We start from the raw sequence: 24596 nt of genomic DNA, 5'->3' as shown, positions 1-24596 counted from the left end.
GGGGAGAAAAAAAAAACAGAACGGCGATCCAAAAACAGCAAAAATAATAATCCGAAAGTCTCTCGGAAAGAATCGTTTCTGGAAGGACGGGGAAAAGTTACATTCCTGTTCCTGGCATGGAGAGAGAGAATACATTGTAACACATCGAAGGAAACTTCAACCTCAACCATCATTCTCCCCGAAATGACCATCGAGGTCCGGGTCTACGAGGCGCACGCCACCGCATGGAGGTCACAGAGAGAATTAGAGGTCCTTGCCTGCTTCTGCTCTGCAGATATTGAGATAAGTCTGCAATGTGAAATCTTCCCTTACTAGTGTAGCACTACCCCTGGAGGAGCTGCTGGTTTGTTTTGGGTGGCATGTTACTAGGGTGACCACATGTCCCGGATTGCCCGGGAAAAGTGGCGGCTGGTGCTTAAATCTTTTTAGGGGGGGCGCAAACGAAAAAAAAAATGCAGCCCCACTGTGCCCATCAAACGCAGTCACTGTGCCATCAATTCGCACCACTGTGCCATCAATTTGCACCACTGTGCCATGTCATCAAACGCAGCCACTGTGCCATCAATTGTCACCACTGTGCCATGCCATCAAATGCAGTCACTATGCCATCAATTCGCACCACTGTGCCATCAATTCGCACCACTGTGCCATCAATTCGCACCACTGTGCCATGCCAAATGCAGTCACTGTGCCATACCATCAAACGCAGTCACTGTGCCATGCCATCAAACACAGCCACTGTGTCCCTCAATTGTCACCACTGTGCCCTTTGTCACCACTGTGCCCTTTAATTGTCACCACTGTGCCCTTTGTCACCACTGTGCCCATTGATGCCACTGTGCCCTTTGCCGCCACTGTGCCCTGTAAAATGCACTTACCTTACTCCTTCCACGTCCCTCGATGTCTTCTCCCGCCTTGGTGACGCTTCAGCCAATCAGGTTACCGATAACCAGATTCGGTGAACCTGATTGGCTGAGATGGCCGTCAGTCTTATCTAAGGAACGCACTCCTCGTAGTGGGTGGAGCCTGCTGGGCCCCTCCCACAGCTCTGTACTCTGTACAGCACAGCGATGATGTCACGGCTACTTTTGCAAAGACATTTGGCGCACACAAAGTGGATTTATTTCCTTTGTAGAATTAAAGTTTTTGTGTCCGGAGTTCAGCTTTGCGTTGCAGAGGAACCAACAAAAATATATCTCTCAGCCGTCATCCGAGGAGACGAATTTTAATAACAATCCTTCCCGGCGCAGCTTTTGGTTGCAGCCGCCGCTCCCTCTCCGCGTTTCCCGCGCCTCTGACTTATTTCCACCCCGCTCCATCTGGAGAATTTATTTACTTTGGAGAAAATAGAGCCTCATGCCTTGGAATTTATTGCGCTCCCCATAGATCAAACCCGGGGCTTTGTTAGTGCGCCGTAACTCACGGAACGCAACGGCGCCAGGCGTTCTATTTTTGTGTTTTCTGTGCCGTATTGCGGGGGCTCTGGAAGTTGCTATATCTTCTCGGGGAACGTCTCGCAGTTTGTTAGCGAGGGCTGACAGCGCTCGGCTCGTACGGCGAGGAGGTCAGAGAAAGGGTGAACCGCAGACATGGCCGGGCCAGGTGGCGGCCAATATTCCCGCCGACGGATCAGATAGAGGGCAACGCTTTAGTGCCAGGAGACTTAATCAAACGTCTTCGAGGCAACGATCGCTCAACACGCCACGGAGTAAAGTGGACCTGTCCTCGGATATGTGTTCAGGTTGAGTGCGGAATCCTCAGTGCAGTGTCAGTGTAAGCCAGGGGTAGGCAACCTCTCCAGTCCAGCTGTGAAAGCTACAAATCCCATCGTGCCCCTGTTTCTAGGAGTCATGCCCAATTTCTCCTGGAACTTGTAGTTCCGCAACAGCTGGTGTCCCTAGGTGTAAGAGAAGTCTGGCTAACAGACGCGCATCTGCGCACAAGCACGGGCACACCAGTGTGTGCATAAAGAGGGACTTGTATTTGCGCATGCGCGGGTTGGCGCACAAGCGCACGCCAGCGTGCACGTGCACGTTCGGGCGCCAAGTAAGCCTATTTAAACGGAACACTGACACATGAGAATTGCTGAGTGGTCTTTCAGCTAGTACCTGATCTGTACCAGTTTCCTGTATCCTGACCCGGCTTCGCCTGAACCTCCGCCTGCCTACTTGTGACCCGGCTTATGCTCGACTCCTCTTCTGCTTGATGTTCCTGTACCTCGCTGCCCGACTGTGTACCGAACCCGGCCTGTGCCCCGTCTCTGCCTCTGTCTCATGTCTCGGTACCTGCTCTGCCCGGCTGTTGTTGACCCCTCTGGCTCACGTCCTGGCTACGTTTCCATCTGCTGACCCAACGTTACGAAGCTCCTGTTCCTGGTCCCTGCCCAGCGCTCTTCAGCCACCTGGTTCCTGCCAAGACCCAGCCAGAGCCATCTGCTACATCGGCCCTCGTGCCATCAAACGCAGCCACTGTGCCCATCAAGCGCAGCCACTGTGCCCATCAATTGCTGCCACTGTGCCCATCAAGCCCAGCCACTGTGCCATCAAACGCAGCCACTGTGCCATCAAACGCAGACACTGTGCCTATCAAGCGCAGCCACTGTGCCAATCAAGCTCAGCCACTGTGCCACTCAAACTCAGCCACTGTGCCATCAAACGCAGCCACTGTGCCTATCAAGTGCAGCCACTGTGCCATCAAACGCAGCCACTGTGCCAATCAAACTCAGCCACTGTGCCTATCAAGCACAGCCACTGTGCAAATCAAACACAACCACTGTGCCCATGAAGCGCAACCACTGTGCCAATCAAACTCAGCAGCTGTGCCATCAAACACAACCACTGTGCCCATGAAGCGCAACCACTGTGCCAATCAAACTCAGCAGCTGTGCCATCAATTGCCGCCACTGTGCCCATCAAACGCAGCCACTGTACCCAAAAATCCTAACACAACACTGAGTGAACAGAGAGCACTCAGCATGGCGACTGCTGTTCACCTTTTTGGACGCCTATTAGAGCCTATGGCTCCAATCAGGTGCTTCCAAAAAATACCCCGCCCCCCCCCCCCCCCGCTGTAATTCAGGCTCCCGGCCCTGAAAAGGGGCCCGGACACCTGACAAGGGGGCGGCAGCCGCCACCATAGACAGATTCATGCAATGCATCAATCTATCTATGGTGATAGAGTGATGCCAGGAGAGAGGGGGCGGCGCCCATGCGCCCGTTATGGACGCACCGCCCCTGGTTCAAACCCCAAAGGACAATTTATTTTCGCAGAAGACATCGGATGTGGCAAAAGAAAGTTCCCCACAAGCAGAGACATGAGGAGGGGGAAAGGAATTTCCCGGGAATCTGGATATCAGATCTCATCGAAATGTTTTTTTTTCCCCTCTCTAATAAATTGAAGGGGCGGTCCGTGTTTGCGGCGCAATCTGCCCGCGATAATCGTATTCTCTGTAAATGAACACACTTCATCAGAATTGCTAATTTTAATCAAAATTGTTGAAGTAGAAAATAGCGGAAAGTGTTTGTTCCGCGGCAGCAGCAGCGGCGGCGGCGGTGGGGGGTGTTGGGAGGGGGGGCGCGGGTTTCCAGGCTGACAGCTTATCAAATCGTCAGAAACCAACAATTGCGGTAATGAATTTATAACCTCCTGGAATGAGATTGTCACAAAGGTCCGCAGATTAGATGGCAGATTAGCCGCGCGGCTGAAAGGGGAACACGGAATTAAGAGGGAGATAAGCGTCTCGTGCCGGATGCGGCTGATCGTTTTTTCCTGTCGCAACCTCATTGTCGATGCTGAGGTCATCGGTCAGACTTCGTTACTGAATTCCTAATGGCCACCGCGTTCGCCACGCTATTATTCCCTTTCTGCGATAGGGGCAGGCCGGCCGCGGGTTATCTCAGGAGGATTGACTTTGAAAGGCAATTTAATAAGGTGTAACCGGCCAATCCGGAGCGAGCGCAAAGAGACGATTAAGGCCAAAGATCCGGAGCGAGAACAAGCGGCAGAACCAAAGAGACTTCACTGGCTGCATACTTCTCTGAGATCTCACTTTGTATCGACTTTGTATCCTCCAACCACTGTGTGCTCATTGGTGGACATTCTCCGCCTTCTCCACCAACCACTGTGTGCTCATTGTTGGACATTCCCCGCCTTCTTCTCCAACCACTGTGTGCTCATTGGTGGACATTCCCCGCCTTCTCCTCCAATCACTGTGTGCTCATTGGTGGACATTCCCCGCCTTCTCCTCCAACCACTGTGTGCTCATTGGTGGACATTCCCCGCCTTCTCCTACAACCACTGTGTGCTCATTGGTGGACATTCCCCGCCTTCTCCTCCAACCACTGTGTGCTCGTTGGTGGACATTCCCCGCCTTCTCCTCCAAACACTGTGTGCTCATTGGTGGACATTCCCCGCCTTCTCCTCCAACCACTGTGTGCTCATTGGAGGACATTCCCCGCCTTCTCCTCCAACCACTCTGTGCTCATTGGTGGACATTCCCCGACTTCTCCTCCAACCACTGTGTGCTCATTGGTGGACTTTCCCCGCCTTCTCCTCCAACCACTGTGTGCTCATTGGTGGACATTCCCCACCTTCTCCTCCAACCACTGTGTGCTCATTGGTGGACATTCCCCGCCTTCTCCAACCACTGTGTGCTCATTGGTGGACATTCCCCACCTTCTCCTCCAACCACTGTGTGCTCATTGGTGGACATTCCCCGCCTTCTCCTCCAACCACTGTGTGCTCATTGGTGGACATTCCCCGACTTCTCCTCCAATCACTGTATGCTCATTGGTGGACATTCCCCGCCTTCTCCTCCAACCACTGTGTGCTCATTGGTGGACATTCCCCTCCTTCTCCTCCAACCACTGTGTGCTCATTGGAGGACATTCCCCGCCTTCTCCTCCAACCACTGTGTGCTCATTGGTGGACATTCCCCGCCTTCTCCTCCAACCACTGTGTGCTCATTGGTGGCCATTCCCCGCCTTCTCCTCCAACCACTGTGTGCTCATTGGTGGACATTCCCCGCCTTCTCCTCCAACCACTGTGTGCTCATTGGTGGACATTCCCCGCCTTCTCCTACAACCACTGTGTGCTCATTGGTGGACATTCCCCGCCTTCTCCTCCAACCACTGTGTGCTCATTGGTGGACATTCCCCGCCTTCTCCTCCAACCACTGTGTGCTCATTGGTGGACATTCCCCGCCTTCTCCTCCAATCACTGTGTGCTCATTGGTGGACATTCCCCACCTTCTCCTCCACCACTGTGTGCTCATTGGTGGACATTCCCCGCCTTCTCCTCCAATCACTGTGTGCTCATTGGTGGACATTCCCCGCCTTCTCCTCCAATCACTGTGTGCTCATTGGTAGACATTCTCCGCCTTCTCCTCCAATCACTGTGTGCTGATTGGTGGACATTCCCCACCTTCTCCTCCAACCACTGTGTGCTCATTGGTGGACATTCCCCACCTTCTCCTCCACCACTGTGTGCTGATTGGTGGACATTCCCTGCCTTCTCCTCCAATCACTGTGTGCTCATTGGTGGACATTCCCCGCCTTCTCCTCCAACCACTGTGTGCTCATTGGTGGACATTCCCCACCTTCTCCTCCACCACTGTGTGCTCATTGGTGGACATTCCCTGCCTTCTCCTCCAATCACTGTGTGCTCATTGGTGGACATTCCCCACCTTCTCCTCCACCACTGTGTGCTCATTGGTGGACATTCCCCACCTTCTCCTCCAACCACTGTGTGCTCATTGGTGGACATTCCCCGCCTTCTCCTCCAATCACTGTATGCTCATTGGTAGACATTCTCCGCCTTCTCCTCCAATCACTGTGTGCTCATTGGTGGACATTCCCCACCTTCTCCTCCAACCACTGTGTGCTCATTGGTGGACATTCCCCACCTTCTCCTCCACCACTGTGTGCTCATTGGTGGACATTCCCTGCCTTCTCCTCCAATCACTGTGTGCTCATTGGTGGACATTCCCCGCCTTCTCCTCCAATCACTGTGTGCTCATTGGTGGACATTCCCCGCCTTCTCCTCCAACCACTGTGTGCTCATTGGTGGACATTCTCCGCCTTCTCCTCCAACCACTGTGTGCTCATTGGTGGACATTCCCCGCCTTCTCCTCCAACCACTGTGTGCTCATTGGTGGACATTCCCCGCCTTCTCCTCCAATCACTGTGTGCTCATTGGTGGACATTCCCCACCTTCTCCTCAAACCACTGTGTGCTCATTGGTGGACATTCCCCTCCTTCTCTTCCAATCACTGTGTGCTCATTGGTGGACATTCCCCGCCTTCTCCTCCAATCACTGTGTGCTCATTGGTGGACATTCCCCAACTTCTCCTCAAACCACTGTGTGCTCATTGGTGGACATTACCCTCCTTCTCCTCCAATCACTGTGTGCTCATTGGTGGACATTCCCCGCCTTCTCCTCCAATCACTGTGTGCTCATTGGTGGACATTCCCCGCCTTCTCCTCCAACCACTGTGTGCTCATTGGTGGACATTCCCCTCCTTCTCCTCCAACCACTGTGTGCTCATTGGAGGACATTCCCCGCCTTCTCCTCCAACCACTGTGTGCTCATTGGTGGACATTCCCCGCCTTCTCCTCCAACCACTGTGTGCTCATTGGTGGCCATTCCCCGCCTTCTCCTCCAACCACTGTGTGCTCATTGGTGGACATTCCCCGCCTTCTCCTCCAACCACTGTGTGCTCATTGGTGGACATTCCCCGCCTTCTCCTCCAACCACTGTGTGCTCATTGGTGGACATTCCCCGCCTTCTCCTCCAACCACTGTGTGCTCATTGGTGGACATTCCCCGCCTTCTCCTCCAACCACTGTGTGCTCATTGGTGGACATTCCCCGCCTTCTCCTCCAATCACTGTGTGCTCATTGGTGGACATTCCCCACCTTCTCCTCCACCACTGTGTGCTCATTGGTGGACATTCCCCGCCTTCTCCTCCAATCACTGTGTGCTCATTGGTGGACATTCCCCGCCTTCTCCTCCAATCACTGTGTGCTCATTGGTAGACATTCTCCGCCTTCTCCTCCAATCACTGTGTGCTCATTGGTGGACATTCCCCACCTTCTCCTCCAACCACTGTGTGCTCATTGGTGGACATTCCCCGCCTTCTCCTCCACCACTGTGTGCTGATTGGTGGACATTCCCTGCCTTCTCCTCCAATCACTGTGTGCTCATTGGTGGACATTCCCCGCCTTCTCCTCCAACCACTGTGTGCTCATTGGTGGACATTCCCCACCTTCTCCTCCACCACTGTGTGCTCATTGGTGGACATTCCCTGCCTTCTCCTCCAATCACTGTGTGCTCATTGGTGGACATTCCCCACCTTCTCCTCCACCACTGTGTGCTCATTGGTGGACATTCCCCACCTTCTCCTCCAACCACTGTGTGCTCATTGGTGGACATTCCCCGCCTTCTCCTCCAATCACTGTATGCTCATTGGTAGACATTCTCCGCCTTCTCCTCCAATCACTGTGTGCTCATTGGTGGACATTCCCCACCTTCTCCTCCAACCACTGTGTGCTCATTGGTGGACATTCCCCACCTTCTCCTCCACCACTGTGTGCTCATTGGTGGACATTCCCTGCCTTCTCCTCCAATCACTGTGTGCTCATTGGTGGACATTCCCCGCCTTCTCCTCCAATCACTGTGTGCTCATTGGTGGACATTCCCCGCCTTCTCCTCCAACCACTGTGTGCTCATTGGTGGACATTCTCCGCCTTCTCCTCCAACCACTGTGTGCTCATTGGTGGACATTCCCCGCCTTCTCCTCCAACCACTGTGTGCTCATTGGTGGACATTCCCCGCCTTCTCCTCCAATCACTGTGTGCTCATTGGTGGACATTCCCCACCTTCTCCTCAAACCACTGTGTGCTCATTGGTGGACATTCCCCTCCTTCTTCTCCAATCACTGTGTGCTCATTGGTGGACATTCCCCGCCTTCTCCTCCAATCACTGTGTGCTCATTGGTGGACATTCCCCACCTTCTCCTCAAACCACTGTGTGCTCATTGGTGGACATTCCCCGCCTTCTCCTCCAACCACTGTGTGCTCATTGGTGGACATTTCTGTCACCATATAACAGGAAGTGCCTGGACAAGGCTCTTCATGCAAACCTCCCAACAGTCCCGGATTGGGCGGGACTGTCCCACATGTTAACCTTTGTCCCGCATTCCCACATTACTCCATTATATGGTAACACCGTAACAGAAGAGCAGGACCTGCAGCAGCGTATAGTACATCTAGCACAGCCAGGGATTGGTGGGAAAGCCGGCTGGGGTACTTTAATGAGACAAAGTGTAGATGTCAGATTCTGCCTCTGATGTCGGGGATGGGCTGGCCAATTAGGTGTCCCGCCCCCTTCGTCAGGCACACTGTGCTTAAACAGCCTCCTGACTCCCCATACACAGAGCGGCACCCTGCCCCTCCCTGACCCCGCCCTCCATCCTTCTCCAATCTTCAAAAAGCGGCACCCTGCACGTCCTTTTAACTCCACCCACCACAGAGCACCACCCTGCCCTTCCCTGACCCCACCCACCACAGGGAACCCTGCTCCTCTTCCCTTCATGGCAGGATCACCAGGGATTGTGGCTGGGGGATCTCACCATTGTTGAGATGTAAGCAGCCTCCACCCCCCATAAATGTCATTTTTTTGGGGGCGACCACGCCCATTGAAATCATTATTCAACTTTGTAATTAGACTTCACTTCTTTAACACTCGGCGTGATGAATCCTCGCTTGCAGGGATTGATTTTCTCTCCTGGGCCGGCCGGGACGTATTTGGCAGATCGGAGGATGTATAGATTAGCTCCTCATTAATTCACCGATCAATAAAATAAACAAGCAGCTTATTAATGAGGAATTGAGCGAGAGATGGAAATATTCCACCTTCCCAGACAGCGGGATCGCGGCCTCTGCACACTAATAATTCACAAGAAGAGCGGATACATAATCATTATCACTGATAATGGTGTGAACTCTCCTCCGCCGCCGCGCCGCCCCCAATCCGCGCTCTACAGAACCGCCGCGGTACAACCGACGTTTCAACAAACTACTGAGGGAAATCTCACCATTGTGGGAGGGGCAGAGACACAAACTACTGCAGGAAATCTCACCATTGTGGGAGGGGCAGAGACACAAACTACTGCAGGAAATCTCACCATTGTGGGAGGGGCAGAGACACAAACTACTGCAGGAAACCTCCCCATTGTGGGAGGGGCAGAGACACAAACTACTGTAGGAAATCTCACCATTGTGGGAGGGGCAGAGACACAAACTACTGCAGGGAAATCTCCCCATTGTGGAAGGGGCAGAGACACAAACTACTGCAGGAAATCTCCCCATTGTGGAAGGGGCAGAGACACAAACTACTGCGGGAAATCTCCCCATTGTGGGAGGGGCAGAGACACAAACTACTGCAGGAAATCTCCCCATTGTGGAAGGGGCAGAGACACAAACTACTGCAGGAAATCTCCCCATTGTGGGAGGGGCAGAGACACAAACTACTGCAGGAAATCTCCCCATTGTGGGAGGGGCAGAGACACAAACTACTGCAGGAAATCTCCCCATTGTGGAAGGGGCAGAGACACAAACTACTGCAGGAAATCTCCCCATTGTGGGAGGGGCAGAGACACAAACTACTGCAGGAAATCTCCCCATTGTGGGAGGGGCAGAGACACAAACTACTGCAGGAAATCTCCCCATTGTGGAAGGGGCAGAGACACAAACTACTGCAGGAAATCTCCCCATTGTGGGAGGGGCAGAGACACAAACTACTGCAGGAAATCTCACTATTGTGGGAGGGGCAGAGACACAAACTACTGCAGGGAAACCTCCCCATTGTGGGAGGGGCAGAGACAAAAAAACTGCAGGGAATCTTACCATTGTGGGAGGGGCAGAGACACAAACTACTGCAGGAAATCTCCCCATTGTGGGAGGGGCAGAGACACAAACTACTGCAGGGAATCTTACCATTGTGGGAGGGGCAGAGACACAAACTACTGCAGGAAATCTCACCATTGTGGGAGGGGCAGAGACACAAACTACTGCAGGAAATCTCACCATTGTGGGAGGGGCAGAGACACAAACTACTGCGGGAAATCTCCCCATTGTGGGAGGGGCAGAGACACAAAGTACTGCAGGAAATCTTCCCATTGTGGGAGGGGCAGAGACACAAACTACTGCAGGGAAACCTCCCCATTGTGGGAGGGGCAGAGACACAAACTACTGCAGGAAATCTTCCCATTGTGGGAGGGGCAGAGACACAAACTAATGCGGGAAATCTCACCATTGTGGGAGGGGCAGAGACACAAACTACTGCAGGAAATCTCACCATTGTGGGAGGGGCAGAGACACAAACTACTGCAGGAGATCTCACCATTGTGGGAGGGGCAGAGACACAAACTACTGCAGGAAATTTCCCCATTGTGGGAGGGGCAGAGACACAAACTACTGCAGGAAATCTCACCATTGTGGGAGGGGCAGAGACACAAACTACTGCAGGAGATCTCACCATTGTGGGAGGGGCAGAGACACAAACTACTGCAGGAAATCTCTCCATTGTGGGAGGGGCAGAGACACAAACTACTGCAGGAAATCTCCGCATTGTGGGAGGGGCAGAGACACAAACTACTGCAGGAAATCTCCCCATTGTGGGAGGGGCAGAGACACAAACTACTGGGGGAAGTCTCACCATTGTGGGAGGAGAAGAGACACGAAATACTGGGGGAAGTCTCACCATTGTGGGAGGGGCAGAGACACGAACTACTGATGGAAATCTCCTCATTGTGGGAGGGGCAGAGACACGAAATACTGGGGGAAGTCTCACCATTGTGGGAGGGGCAGAGACACAAACGACTGCAGGAAATCTCACCATTGTGGGAGGGGCAGAGACACAAACTACTGCAGGGAAATCTCCCCATTGTGGGAGGGGCAGAGACACAAACTACTGCAGGGAATCTCACCATTGTGGGAGGGGCAGAGACACAAATTACTGCAGGAAATCTCATCATTGTGGGAGGGGCAGAGACACAAACTACTACAGGAAATCTCACCATTGTGGGAGGGGCAGAGACACAAACTACTGCAGGAAATCTCACCATTGTGGGAGGGGCAGAGACACAAACTACTGCAGGAAATCTCCCCATTGTGGGAGGGGCAGAGACACAAACTACTGCAGGAAATCTCACCATTGTGGGAGGAGCAGAGATACAAACTACTGCGGGAAATCTCCCCATTGTGGGAGGGGCAGAGACACAAACTACTGCAGGAAATCTCCCCATTGTGGGAGGGGCAGAGACACGAAACACTGGGGGAAGTCTCACCATTGTGGGAGGAGCAGAGACACGAAATACTGGGGGAAGTCTCACCATTGTGGGAGGGGCAGAGACTTTTCTTGCTATGTCTCCTGGAAAACATTATCAGATTTGACGCTGTGAATGATAAGCCTCCTGGTACTTTCTGTATTTAGTAGAGCACACAGTATACAGCATATATATATATATATAGACATTGGGCTGTCGTGATCTGCGAGATTTCATCTTCCTTGTCAGATTTGGCGGAGAACATCGCCGGTTACTAATGAACAGGACGGGTTCAGGTAGAAGTGTCAGAGATTATTAAGTCTGGTAATGTCGCCTATATGTCTTCCACGGTCGGCGCTCTCCCCGATCCGCTCGCCTCCATCCATCTCGCCGCTCTCCCGCAAACGCCGCCGAAGTAACAAACTACATTAGCCAGAACTTCCAAATTTCCTCGCCTGTCATTAAATCTCCGGCTATAAAAACATTTGTCAGTTTTATTCCTCAATTTGATCCATCCGGTGACGCCGTAAAGGTAAACGAGGCGGATTGGTGAGTGAAATCCTCCTGACACGAAAAATGACAGCCGAGACAAATTCACACCTAATTGTCCCGCTGCGCCGCGGAGATTTATGGGAAATTTAAGAGCAATGGTAAAAAAAAAAAAAAAAAACGCGGAGACGCAGAGAAGTGGAGCGAGACTGAGAGACGACACTCGGCGGGATGAAAGGGAGAGAACGATGAGACATTAAAGAAGGAGGAAGAAACGTTAAGGAGCCACAAAGATGAAGATGCAAAGTTTGTGCGCGACGGCTGGGGACCGCAGGAAAGACTTCTGAAGGCGCCGGCTGCGCGGGGCTGAGCGCTGCGCAACGTTTTGTTCTTGTCTTGGGAAAACTTTTGAAGTTTAAAGTCAGTAAAAAAAATAGTTCAAGACGCACTTCACAGCTCCCTATATAATGATTGCTCTATGTATAGAATTACCCGCAACTCTCCTATGGGGGTCACAAGGCCGATATATTAAAGTGGACCTGTCAGTAACTTTGCAAGTCTGCACCATTAACTGGTTAACCCCTTCTATACCGGGGGGGGGGGGGGCACTTACGCACCTTCCTGCCCAGGCCAATTTTCAGCTTTCAGCGCTGTCGCACTTTGAATGACAATTACGCGGTCGTGCTACACTGTACCCAAACAAATTTTGTATCATTTTGTTCCAACAAATAGAGATTTCTTTTGTTGGTATTTGATCACCTCTGCGGTTTTAATTTTTTGCGCAACAACTAAAAAAAGACCGAAAATTTGGAAAAAAATTACGTTTTTATTTTTTTATGTTAATTTTTGGGGCAAATCAACGGCTCTTCCTGTTTACATCGTGATCAGCCGTGATTGGACACGGCTGATCACGTGGTAAAGAGTCTCTGCCGGAGGCTCTTTACCGAGAACTATGCAAGACTGAAGGGGAGGAGCCGGTACACCTGTACAAGACTGAAGGGGAGGAGCCGGTACAACTATGCAAGACTGAAGGGGAGGAGCAGGTACAACTATGCAAGACTGAAGGGGAGGAGCCGGTACAACTATGCAAGACTGAAGGGGAGGAGCAGGTACAACTATGCAAGACTGAAGGGGAGGAGCCGGTACAACTATGCAAGACTGAAGGGGAGGAGCCGGTACAACTATGCAAGACTGAAGGGGAGGAGCCGGTACAACTATGCAAGACTGAAGGGGAGGAGCCGGTACACCTGTACAAGACTGAAGGGGAGGAGCCGGTACAACTATGCAAGACTGAAGGGGAGGAGCAGGTACAACTATGCAAGACTGAAGGGGAGGAGCCGGTACAACTATGCAAGACTGAAGGGGAGGAGCAGGTACAACTATGCAAGACTGAAGGGGAGGAGCCGGTACAACTATGCAAGACTGAAGGGGAGGAGCCGGTACAACTATGCAAGACTGAAGGGGAGGAGCCGGTACAACTATGCAAGACTGAAGGGGAGGAGCCGGTACACCTGTGCAAGACTGAAGGGGAGGAGCAGGTACAACTATGCAAGACTGAAGGGGAGGAGCCGGTACAACTATGCAAGACTGAAGGGGAGGAGCAGGTACAACTATGCAAGACTGAAGGGGAGGAGCCGGCACAACTATGCAAGTCGGAAGGGGAGGAGCCGGTACACCTATGCAAGACTGAAGGGGAGGAGCCGGTACAACTATGCAAGACTGAAGGGGAGGAGCCGGTACAACTATGCAAGATGGAAGGGGAGGAGCCGGTACAACTATGCAAGACTGAAGGGGAGGAGCCGGTACAACTATGCAAGATGGAAGGGGAGGAGCCGGTACAACTATGCAAGACTGAAGGGGAGGAGCCGGTACAACTATGCAAGACTGAAGGGGAGGAGCCGGTACAACTATGCAAGACTGAAGGGGAGGAGCCGGCACAACTATGCAAGACGGAAGGGGAGGAGCTGACACAACTATGCAAGACTGAAGGGGAGGAGCCGGTACAACTATGCAAGACGGAAGGGGAGGAGCCGGTACAGCTATGCAAGACGGAAGGGGAGGAGCCGGCACAACTATGCAAGACGGAAGGGGAGGATCCGGCACAACTATGCAAGACGGAAGGGGAGGAGCCAGTACAACTATGCAAGATGGAAGGGGAGGAGCCGGTACAACTATGCAAGACGGAAGGGGAGGAGCCGGTACAACTATGCAAGATGGAAGGGGAGGAGCCGGCACAACTATGCAAGACTGAAGGGGAGGAGCCGGTACAACTATGCAAGACTGAAGGGGAGGAGCCGGTACAACTATGCAAGACTGAAGGGGAGGAGCCGGCACAACTATGCAAGACTGAAGGGGAGGAGCCGGTACAACTATGCAAGACGGAAGGGGAGGAGCCGGTACAACTTTGCAAGACTGAAGGGGAGGAGCCGGCACAACTATGCAAGATGGAAGGGGAGGAGCCGGTACAACTATGCAAGACGGAAGGGGAGGAGCCGGTACAACTATGCAAGACTGAAGGGGAGGAGCCGGTACAACTATGCAAGACTGAAGGGGAGGAGCCGGTACAACTATGCAAGATGTAAGGGGAGGAGCCGGTACAACTATGCAAGACTGAAGGGGAGGAGCCGGTACAACTTTGCAAGACGGAAGGGGAGGAGCTGGTACAACTATCCAAGACTGAAGGGGAGGAGCCGGTACAACTATGCAAGACGGAAGGGGAGGGGCCGGAAAAACTATGCAAGACGGAAGGGGAGGAGCCGGTACAACTATGCAAGCCGGAAGGGGAGGAGCCTTTACAACTATGCAAGACGGAAGGGGAGGAGCCGGTACAACTATGCAAGACTGAAGGGGAGGAGCCGGTACAACTATGCAAGACTGAAGGGGAGGAGCCGGTACAACTATGCAAGATGTAAGGGGAGGAGCCGGTACAACTATGCAAGACGGAAGGGGAGGAGCCGGTACAACTTTGCAAGACTGAAGGGGAGGGTTTAAGGAAAAAATAAAGAGGAGTCGTGTTATAATCCGTTATCGATGATCGGAATTTTCATTGTGTATTTTTTACATAAATGATGAAAATTTCCCGCCACCTTCAGCGGCCTCAATGGGGGCAAAAACGACTGGTGGGAAACGCGAGACAAAAGCGGCACTTTCATTAAAGACGTCAATTACGGGAAAATACTTTTATTTTTTATTTGGCGCGCCCGGTGAGCCACTGGCTACATTCATAGTGAAAAGAAAAGAAAAAAAAAGTTGTGTAATTGTGTAAAGCGGGGATTAGCGGCCGCCTGAGTGCGCCGACCACAATGCGTTCCATTATACCGCCGCGAGAGGGAAAGCGCTACTGGCGGCGAGAGCTTTGAGCGAATTCCTACAGCGGGCTTTCAGGGGTTAAAACTGCTTCAATGTAACAAGTGGAAGCCGCCGTGCCAACTCGGCGCGTTTTTTTTTCCTCTCGACCTTTGTTGTTGTTGCTGCTGCGCGGAGGGAGGGGCCGGGTCAACTGGCATGCATCTTTTTTTTTGTGACAAAAAGGCAGAAATCGGCGAATTGTGTATCATTTTTTTTAGGACTATTGTCGGCCTCGTTGTGTTTCCTTATTGTAGCGCCGCGGTGTAATTTAGGAAGTGGGCACCCGGGTTCAATGCTACGCGGCGGGGGGGGAGGGGCATGACAATTAGCAGTTATACTCTATCGGCCTTTAGAATTTACAAGTGGATGTTCTCAGTGTTCCTCTGAATAAAGCTGATTGCATTCCGGAGCTCTATTTTTAGCTCCCCCTATGTCGCCTTTTGTCCTTTCTTTTCCGAGACATATTGTTCCACGCCGGCGGTGTGTTTTAAGGTATTAAACGCGCTGCGCAGTGTATTGATTACGCCCCTTGTGTTTATCGCTCCCGAAAAACCCATTCATGTCAACCAATGGGAAAGCTTTCTTGGAGGGTGGGGGATCGAAAATTGAAAGAAAAGAAAAAAAACAGTCCCAAAACATGTTACAGACATAGATGTGCGCATATGTCCCTGAAAAAGAACGGACAGCGAGATATCTGGGCATCCTTGAAAAAGTTGGCATTTAAATGGCCTACTTAAAAAAAATAATAATTGCAGAACGAATCTCACAAATCGCGGACTGTATTCTGCTCAACGCTTGGATTTTCCATAAGGGTCAGCGCCATCTAGTGGCCATGATGTAGAATTTTTCTTGAAATACCTGAAGCAGGAAAATACCACATTGCGGTCGCTAGATGGAGCTGACGGTCATAAGAAAAATCATTTAGGTAGATTCAGGTAGAGTTAGGTCGGCGTATCAGTAGAGTATCAGTAGATAAGCCGGCCTAACTCAGAATCTACGCCGACTTATGTTTAAGTGTATTCTCAAATAGAGATACGCTCAAACATATCTAAGATACGACGGCTTGCGCCGTCGTATCTTAGACTGCAATATTTCGGATGGCCGCTAGGTGGCGCTTCCATTGCGGTCAGCGTAGAATATGTAAATAAGTAGATACGCCGATTCACGAACGTACGCCCGGCCGACGCAGTACTTTTACGCCGTTTGCGTTAGAGATAGGCCGCCTAAAGTTAGAGCTTAGCCCTACATGGAATAGTAATGTTAAGTATGGCCGCCGTTCCCGTGTCGAAATTCAAATTTTTTACGTTGTTTGCGTAAATCGTCCGTGAATCGGGATTTACGTCGTTTACGTCCACGTCGAAATCAATAGGCCCGTGCGGCGTACTTAGCCGCAATGCACACTGGGAAATGTAGGCGCCCGGCGCATGCGCAGTTAAGGCGTAAAAAACGTAAGGTCAAGCACTATTGACATAAAACACGCCCCCCCCCAAACACATTTGAATTAGGCGCCCTTACGCCCGCCGCTTTAGGCTACGCCGCCGTAACTTAGCAGGCAAGTACATTGTGAATCATGTACTTGCCTCGCTAGCTTACGGCGGCGTAGCTTAAATTCCTTAAGCTACGCCGCCGCAAAGTTGCAGCAACGTTACTGAATCTAGCTAATTGTATTGACTATACAGTGGAACCCCTGGATTACGAGCATAATCCGTTCCAGGAGAACGCTCGTAATCCAAAGCACTTGCATATCAAAGCGAGTTTCCCCGTAGAAGTCAATGGAAACTAAAGTAATTCGTTCTGCATTGACTTCAATGGCATGCAATACCGCATGTGGCCAGAGGTGGAAGGGGGGGACTGGAGAGCCTCGAAAACAGTCAGAAAGGACTCTCACTGACTCTCGTTGTCTCTTACTGGCTTTCGTTGGCTCTCATTGGCTCTCACTGGCTCTCATTGGCTTTCACTGGCTCTCATTGGCTTTCACTGGCTCCTGGTAGCTCTCATTGGATTTCACTGGCTCCTGGTAGCTCTCATTGGATTTCACTGGCCCTTCTTGCCTCCCACTGGCTCTCATTGGCTCTCACTGGCTATTATTGGCTCTTACTCACTCTCGTTGGCTCTTACTGGTTCTCATTGGTTTGCACTGGTTCTCATTGGCTTTCATGACTCTCATTGGCTGAGCTCTCCCTGGCCCTGCTTGGCTCTTTCTGGCCCTGCTTGGCTCTTGTTGACTCTCACTGACTCTTGTTGTCTCTTACTGGCTCTCGTTGGCTCTCATTGGCTCTCGTTGGCTCTCATTGGCTCTCGTTGGCTCTCATTGGCTCTCACTGGCTCTCATTGGCTTTCATTGGCTCTCACTGGCTCTCATTGACTCTAATTAGCTCTCATTGGCTTTCACTGGCTCTTTTTGGCTCTCACTGACTTTCATGTGTTCTCATTGCCTCTCACTGGTTTTTACTGGTTCCCATTGGCTCTCATTAGCTCTTGCTGGCTCTCACTGGCTCCCATTGGCTCTCATTAGCTCTTGCTGGCTCTCACTGGCTCCCATTGGCTCCCATTGGCTCTCATTAGCTCTTGCTGGCTCTCACTGGCTCCCATTGGCTCTCATTAGCTCTCACTGGCTCCCATTGCTCAAAATAAGATGATTCTCATAGGGAATCATCACAGATTAGTTTATTAGGTCTAACTAGGATAAAAAGATCCCAATGTGTGTTTTTCCCTTTAAGCTCCAGGAGGAAAGTGCGCCTCTTGGTTGAGGTGCGTTTCCCGGCATTCGCCGTATTAATACCGCCGGCAATGATACAGACAGAAGGTCTGATACTGAAATGGAGGAGGCAGGAAAGTCCATTTGCAATCAGGCAGAATGAACGATTTTTTACGAGGTGATAACTTTTTATTCGGTGTGACAATTAAATTTTACAGGGAACCTTAGAAACTATTACCGGCTGCAAAGTTAAATGACGCAAACAAAGACGGTGAGAATAAATACGAAGGAATCTGAATTTCGGGAAGGACACAAAAATAACACCATTGCGTTGTCTTCCCCCCCCCCCCCCCCCCCCGCATCACACACAACTCCCCCGCACTGCAAGGGTTAAATAGTCATATAGTCATTGGCCCGGATTCACAGACCGTGGCGCACATTTATGCCGCCGTAGCGTATCTCCTAAGGGAGAACTGTGATGTAAAGGTGACTCTGATGTATGGGGGGAGGGGGATTGTGATGTAACAGGGACCCTGATGTAAGAGAGAGCTCTGATGGGAACTCTGATCTAAGGGGACCCCAATGTAGGGGTGGACTCTGATGTAAGGAAGACACTGATGTAAGGGAGGACTCTGATGGGAACTCTGATGTCAGGGTGACCCTGATGTAAGGGAGGACTCTAATGGGAACTCTGATCTAAGGGTGACCCTGATGTAGGGGTGGACTGTGATGAGGACTCTGATGTAAGGAAGACACTGATGTAAGGGAGGACTCTGATGGGAACTCTGATGTCAGGGTGACCCTGATGTAAGGGAGGACTCTGATGGGAACTCTGATCTAAGGGTGACCCTGATGTAGGGGTGGACTGTGATGAGGACTCTGATGTAAGGAAGACACTGATGTAAGGGAGGACTCTGATGGGAACTCTGATGTCAGGGTGACCCTGATGTAAGGGAGGACTCTGATGGGAACTCTGATCTAAGGGTGACCCTGATGTAGGGGTGGACTGTGATGAGGACTCTGATGTAAGGAAGACACTGATGTAAGGGAGGACTCTGATGGGAACTCTGATGTCAGGGTGACCCTGATGTAAGGGAGGACTCTCATGGGTACTCTGATCTAAGGGTGACCCTGATGTAGGGGTGGACTGTGATGAGGACTCTGATGTAAGGAAGACACTGATGTAAGGGAGGACTGTGATGGGGAAGACTCTAATGGGGAATGTGATGTAAGGAGGGACCCTGTTGAAAGGGGGGACTGTGATTTAAAGGGGACTCTGATGTAAGGGAGGGCTCTGATGGGAACTCTGATTTTAGGGGGACCCTGATGTAAAGGAGGACTGGGGTGAGGATTTTGATGTAAGGGTGGACCCTGATGTAAGGGTGGACTCTAATGGGGAATGTGATGTAGGAGGGGACCCTGTTGAAAGGGGGGACTGTGATTTAAGGGGGACCCTGATGTAAAGGAGGACTGTGATGGGGACTCTGATGTAAAGGGAGACTCTAATGGGGAATGCGATTTAAGGGGGGACCCTGTTAAAAGGGGGGACTGTGATTTAAAGGGAGACACTGATGTAAGGGGGGACTGTGATGAGGACTCTAAGGGGGACCCTAATGTAAAGGGAGACTCTGATGGGGAATGTGATGTAAGGGGGGACTGTGATTTAAAGGGGACTCTGATGTAAGGGAGGCCCTGATGTAAAGGAGAAATGTGATGTAAGGGTGAATTCGTATTTTTTTGATGTATAGAGGTGGGGGAGGGGTATCCACGGCGCTTCCTTTCAGCGCTCGGTAAGTGGCGCGCGTTTGCCGCTCGTTCGTCGATTACCGACTATTTTTCCAGCCATTGCAAAAAAAACACACAAAGGAAAACGTAAGATGAGAAAACCCGCGCTGGCCGATGACTAATTATCCTTAAACAGCCCTCCCCGTCCGTTTACTCACCCCCCCCTCCCTGCGCCGCCGCGCTGAAATATGTCACCAATAAGCGGCGCTTTCAGTCCCCGCCGCAACGGCCGCCGGTTATATATTCTTAAAAAGTTCACGGCGGCGGCGGCAGCGCCATTCCCGGGCTAAACAAATCCAGGCAATAATGGAAATGTAGCATGAAATTACTTCTGTAAACAAGAACCATTCAATACCGCGACATTTTTCATCAGAGACGAGCGCGGGGGGAGGGGTGGCGGCGGCGTCGCCGGCGGTTGAGTGTGGCGGTCGGCTTGCCTCAATCTTCCTGATGATAAAAAAAAAAAGTGGCGAGACGGTGATTGATACGGCGAATATAAAAAATAAATAAAAGAAATCGACGGCGTTTTGCTCGTCGCGGAGAGAAAAAAATGATTTGATTTGATGGGGGAGGGGATAGACGGGACGGCGGTTTTAAACGTAAAAAAAAAACCGCAACGCATTCTGCAATAACATGACAGCCCCACTAATCACATTCGCAAAGTATATTAAATCTGTTCGCCGCGCCCTTCGCCGCCCTCCCATTGGCCGGCGTGTAATCGTCAACGTAACCGCGTCGCGTCGCGGTTTTGCGATATAAAAGGTGACTGCGGGGCGTATTATGACTTTATTACAACCCGCTTTACGTTTATTAAAACAATTTGTCATGCAGAGCAGGAGCGGCGGGGGAGGGGAGAAGGATCGGGGGGGGGGGGGGGGGGGGGGGTGGGGGGGGGGGGGGGGAACATTAAATTGCGCCTTATACAACCTGAAGAAAAAAAGAGTTACAATAAAATTAATGGCGGCCCCTGGACACCGCTGACACTTGTAACCGCGCCGCGGCGTTCCATTCGCCGCCCCCCCCCCCCAGAAAAGGGTCACGCCGTTAAAATTTACTTATTGGGAAAAAAAAAAGAAATAAGAATTCAAAAGGCGTAAAAAAAAAAAAAAAGCCGAACTTTATGAAGCAAAAGCGAGAATTCTTTTTTTTTTCCGTCTCTTTTCGCCGCGCCGCTAATACGCTTCTTTCAATTATTAGAGGAATGCAGATTGAGCGCTTAAATCACGCGGAGTTATTAAAAAATGTGTTGGAGAAAATGTCCTTCAATTTCGCAGAGAGTTACGCGGCTGCAACAGAGCGGAGTTTAAAGATGAAGTGAAAGCAATCATTAAACGCACGCCGCGCCGCCGCGCCGCCGAACACGAGAGGCCTTGTAACAAGTTTATTGAAAGACGCTTCATTTTCTAGTTTTTTTTTTCTTTTTTGCTTCCCAAGAAAAGTGTCTCCTGATTGAATACATTACACTTCAGTGTCATCTTAATAATTCGCCGGGTCGCGCCGGGGGAGGGGCTGAGAGGGGGAAAGTTACAATCTGACATGGTTGGGTCTCTTCAGAACATTCCAATTAGAGGAACAAAGATCCCCGAATATTACGGAGACGAGACGGGCGGCGGCCGAGAGAATATCGCCGATCCGCTGGGTATTAATATATAATACGGGCGCGGGCGCGGGCCGCCGCTGCCCGCAACCCGGTGAGGGAAATATATATGGAAATATTATTATGTAATTATAAAAATAATAATAATAGTTATTGGCCCGGATTCACAAAGCACTTACGCCGACGTATCTCGTAAGTGTAAATGTGCGCCGTCGTATCTGTGCGCCGTGCCCACAAAACTAGATACACCTGAAAATAGGCTTCTTCCGACCGACGTAACTTTCCTACGCCGGCGTATCGTGGGCGCATATTTACGCTGGGCGCATTTTCCACTCCCATAGACTTTCTATGCACATATGCAAATGAGGGAGATACGCCGATTCACGAACGTACTTGCGCCCGGCGCATAATATACGCGGTTTGCGTAAGTCGTACGTCCGACGTAAAGTTATTCCCCATATAGGAGGCGCAACTCATGCTAAGGTATGGACCAGGGAACACAGCCGTCGTATTTTACGGCGTTTACGTTGTACGTGAATAGGGCTGGGCGTAGGTTACGTTCACGTCGTAGGAAGTGATCCGACGTATCTAAGGGAGTAGTTCCGCCGTGATTCTGAGCATGCGCACTGGGAGGCGTCCACGGGACGGCGCATCGCCATGAGCACTTGAATGGGACCAGAACCTCCGGCGAATGCAACCAGTTGCGTGATTTTTGCCACACATGGTGATGCCTACTTATATGCCCACTGGCCATGTTACCTTGGGATTGGTGGTCAGGGGGCTGTAAATCTGTGGCTCAGCCAACCGTTTTTTTGCCCCCCTTGGCCGCGCATGAAGGGTAATCTTTGATGAATACGGTTGTGGCCCATCCTTCTCCGGCCCCGCGTTCCCTTCTCCTGTTCTCTGCCCATCTTTAGTCACCTGGCAGCTGCGGAGGGGTTAACGGTTGGACCCATAAAGGGGGGTGATATACGGCGGCGCGCGGCGAGCATCGGAAAATTCATTACGGTCCGCGGCGGTACTGTCCCTCCTGACAAACGCTGACACATTTCCCCAGAACTATTTACGCCTTCACTTTCCTCAGCCGTCCCGTTCTTCCAGGCCTCGGCCCGCTCCGGGGGGTTCACGGATGTCTTAATCAATGAAATAGGTTCTGGGGGCCCTCGGGCCCTGCAATGCCGTGGCCCCTGAGTGATCGTAAAAAACAACAACTCTATCCAATCAGAGGATTCTTGCCCGTCAGCTGAGGAGTATTTCAAGCCGATAGAAACAGGATGACCAAAATCTGACTCCTTACCGGAAGAAAGGACCATATTGTAGTCATAGATGTCCCGGGTTCTCAGAACCGACCCGGGGCCCATAAAATGCCCACCATTGCAGTCACACTGTGCCCATTGCAGAGCCATGCTGTGCCAACCATTGCAGCCATAGTCATAGATGTCCCGGGTTCTCAGAACCGACCCGGGGCCCATAAAATGCCCACCATTGCAGTCACACTGTGCCCATTGCAGAGCCATGCTGTGCCAACCATTGCAGCCATAGTCATAGATGTCCCGGGTTCTCAGAACCGACCCGGGGGCCCATAAAATGCCCACCATTGCAGTCACACTGTGCCCATTGCAGAGCCATGCTGTGCCAACCATTGCAGCCATAGTCATAGATGTCCCGGGTTCTCAGAACCGACCCGGGGCCCATAAAATGCCCACCATTGCAGTCACACTGTGCCCATTGCAGAGCCATGCTGTGCCAACCATTGCAGCCATAGTCATAGATGTCCCGGGTTCTCAGAACCGACCCGGGGGCCCATAAAATGCCCACCATTGCAGTCACACTGTGCCCATTGCAGAGCCATGCTGTGCCAACCATTGCAGCCATAGTCATAGATGTCCCGGGTTCTCAGAACCGACCCGGGGCCCATAAAATGCCCACCATTGCAGTCACACTGTGCCCATTGCAGAGCCATGCTGTGCCAACCATTGCAGCCATAGTCATAGATGTCCCGGGTTCTCAGAACCGACCCGGGGGCCCATAAAATGCCCACCATTGCAGTCACACTGTGCCCATTGCAGAGCCATGCTGTGCCAACCATTGCAGCCATAGTCATAGATGTCCCGGGTTCTCAGAACCGACCCGGGGCCCATAAAATGCCCACCATTGCAGTCACACTGTGCCCATTGCAGAGCCATGCTGTGCCAACCATTGCAGCCATAGTCATCGATGTCCCGGGTTCTCAGAACCGACCCGGGGCCCATAAAATGCCCACCATTGCAGTCACACTGTGCCCATTGCAGAGCCATGCTGTGCCAACCATTGCAGCCATAGTCATAGATGTCCCGGGTTCTCAGAACCGACCCGGGGCCCATAACATTCCTTGGCCCAGATTCTCAGAAGAGATACGCCGTCGTATCTCTGCGTTGCGCCGTCGTATCTATGCGCCTGATTCTTAGAATCGGTTACGCATAGATATCTGTTAGATCCGACAGGCGTAAGTCTCTTACGCCGTCGGATCGTAACTGCATTTTTACGCTGGCCGCTAGGTGGCGCTTCCGTCGACTTTCGCGTTGAGTATGCAAATTAGCTAGATACGCGAATTCCCGAACGTACGCCCGGCCGACGCAGTACAGTTAGGCCGTTTACGTTAGGCTTTTCCCGGCATATAGTTACCCCTGCTATATGGTGGCATAAGTGCGGCGTAACAATGTTAAGTATGGCCGTCGTTCTCGCGTCGAAATTTGAAAAATGTACGTAATTTGCGTAAGTCGTCCGTGAATGGGGCTGGACGTCATTTACGTTCACGTCAAAACCAATGACGTCCTTGCGGCGTACTTTGGAGCAATGCACACTGGGAAATTCCACGGACGGCGCTTGCGCCGTTCGGGAAAAACGTCAATCACGTCGGGTCACAGTACATTTACATAAAACACGCCCCCCTGTTCCACATTTGAATTAGGCGGGCTTACGCCGGCCGATTTGCGCTACGCCGCTGCAACTTACGAAGCAAGTGCTTTGAGAATACTGCACTTGCCTGTCTAAGTTGCGGAGGCGTAACGTAAATAGGATACGCTACGCCGCCGCAGAGATATGCCGCTGGACGAGAATCTGGCCCCTACTGTCCAGCCTGATGGGGCCCCGGATGAGTCTCTCATGCACATGTCCATTATGATTATTTATTCTCTGATGTAGAGCACTTTCTTCCTATAGGAAGCTTTTTTACTTTTTCAAGCCCTGGTGAAGAGGAATTGTTGGCCCCCGAAACAAATTGGCTTCCTTTTATCTTCCTGTTGGCTCACCTGTGCCCACCATTGCAGCCTCACTGTGCCCACCATTGCAGCCTCACTGTGCCCACCATTGTAG

The sequence above is a fragment of the Rana temporaria genome, chromosome 11 (genome assembly GCF_905171775.1).
Source record: "Rana temporaria chromosome 11, aRanTem1.1, whole genome shotgun sequence".
Lineage (NCBI taxonomy): Eukaryota > Metazoa > Chordata > Amphibia > Anura > Ranidae > Rana > Rana temporaria.
This window is presented reverse-complemented; position numbering follows the sequence as displayed.